Consider the following 2,617-nt stretch of genomic DNA (forward strand, 5'->3'; position numbering starts at 1 on the left):
AAAAAGAAGGGCAGGACAAACAAATGAAAAAACTAGCTAGAATTTTTCTAAAACTTCAAGCACATTCTAGGTGAAGTAAGAACTGAATCTGAAAAAGTGTGTAGGAAATCAAAAATCACAAATACAGGGAAAATAACACAGCACAGGACTCCTCTATCCCAGATTAGAGCTATGAGAGGCTTATGCATTAGCAACCCTGCTAGTGAGAACTCTTCCCATGATACTATGTCAGATAGAAGCTCTTTGATGGACTATTCACCTGAAGAGACAGGATGTCAGGAGAGTTCTGCTCTTGGCATTAAGATGCTCCTCCTGTGAATGGAGGTTTGTATCTTCACTCTTGACATCGATTTCCCTATAAACATGCTCTGTGTATTGCTACAGCTAGCTGGCTGATATTTAAAATAAAACTTGAACAGGAATCTTGAGGACGTAGTCCAGAGCAGTTGTTTCCAAACACATTTGCAGGGTCTCAAAAGAGTTTCTGCTAGAGGTACAGATCCTGTTAGTGTAAAGGCAGTGGGCTGGCTTTTCTTAGCTGCCACCTGCAGGCTCCTTAAAGTCAGGGATCTGTAGACCACCTGGTGAGGAAAAAGTGGCCTAAAATACAAACTGATAAAATGTCACAGTTTTTGAACTACAATGTTCGTGTTGGTACGTAGCTCTGTGCCTTCTGTTCTTTCTGTAAACTTCCTTGGTGGTGCAGCACAGCACTAGCTTAATAGGTAAAAAGTTTCTTCCCCCCGCTGCCTTAAAACCACCACCAAAGAAACCCCTCAAAGGACAAGGTTCCTCGGAGTCCCACTCCCTGTAGAAAGATCTTGAAAAGAACATTATTTAAAAAATATTCTGCCCAGTGACCCCAGGTGGAGTCATGCATTTGCTGTGAGGAAAGCTGTACCTATCTATGTGGGCCTGTCCTTATATCAAAGAGAGTAAGAACTTAGGTACCAAACATTACCACAGCTTGCATCTTTATGTAACTTGGGAGGAGTCTAAGGGCAGCCAGGAGTGTCTTTGACCTGTGTCAGCATAGTCTAAACATAGATGCATTGTGCTTGATTATGTCAAGTGAAGCAGCAACATTAATACAGGGAACTTCACACAGGTCTACTCCCAAGCATTTACCTAGTGTTTCAGGCAGGCTTTGCAGCTTGCCCTGCCCTCTGTTTTGTTGTGGCTATGCTACCAGCAGTACCTCTGCTAAGAAGTTTTAAGCCAACTCCGAGTCGATGTAAGATTGTGGTCTGTGAGGTACAGATGTGCCACTAACAAGTGCCATCTCCTCTCACTGATTGAACCAGCTCCCTTCCCTCTTTGCATACCTGTATGGCACATCCAGTTCTGAATAACTCATCAAGCTTAGGTTTTCAGTGGAAAGTAGGCAGGCTGTCTGTACTGACATTCTTGACCCCTCACAAAAGCCATGAACACTTAATTTCTTGGCTCTAGTAATATTTCCAAATGCGTTGGCAACAACTGCTCCATGCCTGCCTGCTTTTTGGTGAGGGCAGTCAGCAGAGATGGTTACAAATTGTAAGCATTTGAAAAGATATAGGGATCCCTGGATCTGGAGCATTCTAGATTAAGTATTTGGATGCAGCACACAAACTGGAATGATGCTAATCCACCATAAGACAGGGTATGCAGCTGTCTTGAAGATTTATCTTCCCTCTGTTAAACAGATAGCGTCAAGTACAGTTTAATGTTTTTATCTGTCATATCTCTCCTCCTTCTTAGACATATCAAAACTTTTTTTATCACCCACTTGTTATATCTTTCCCCATTGACACACACTGATGTTTTCCCATCATCTCCGTTCTTCATCAAGACAGCAGGCTTCCATTTGACCTTACTCAGTTCAACTTTTCTGAAGTGTAGCATACGGCCAGGAGGTTGTATAAAGGGCTGACTGGTGCACGGAGAAAGGGTAAGCTCAGGTGTCATATAAAAGGTAGATGAATATGGTTTTCCCAAGACATGTCGTGTTGAAATGGGGTGCATGAGATCAGTTTTCTCTTCTCTGAATAGCTGATCAGCTTTCAAATGCATAAGAAACTCTGGCTTTGCTTTTCATCAGCATTATTAGTGAGGTCAGTATAAATAAAGTTTTGGCTTGGAAAAGCAGGACTGCCATTTTGAACTCCTACGTAAATAGCAGCACTGGGGCCTACCATTCTCTGATGTACGTCTTACTCAGCTCATCAGTCAACACCATGAAGAAATGCAAATAGACATAAAGCAGGGAGCAATTTTGTGCATGCCCTGGCAGAACTGTAAAACTATTCTTCAGCATGGTCAAAACTAGTGGTCTCTTCTTGAACGCTACATCTGTGCTCTTGCCATGTTGACCTGGTTGCTCAGCTGAGTCCAAGGAGCTCAGAAAAGCAAAGCTCCTGCCTAGTCTGACTATTCAAGTTAGTATCTTACCTTTCTAAGCTTCTTTCTAGTGTGTCTTTCACAGGAGAAATCTACTAATGTGACTAGCTCAGCTTGTGCAACTGACTATTTAAAGGAGCTTTCTAAAAAGCTATAGTTTAAAGGAGGAAGATTGGGGGGGGCGGGGGGGGGACAGACAAGGAATGACAACACACAAAAAACAAGCAGGCTAAATCAA

The sequence above is a fragment of the Leptosomus discolor genome, chromosome 8 (genome assembly GCF_034619465.1).
Source record: "Leptosomus discolor isolate bLepDis1 chromosome 8, bLepDis1.hap2, whole genome shotgun sequence".
Lineage (NCBI taxonomy): Eukaryota > Metazoa > Chordata > Aves > Leptosomiformes > Leptosomidae > Leptosomus > Leptosomus discolor.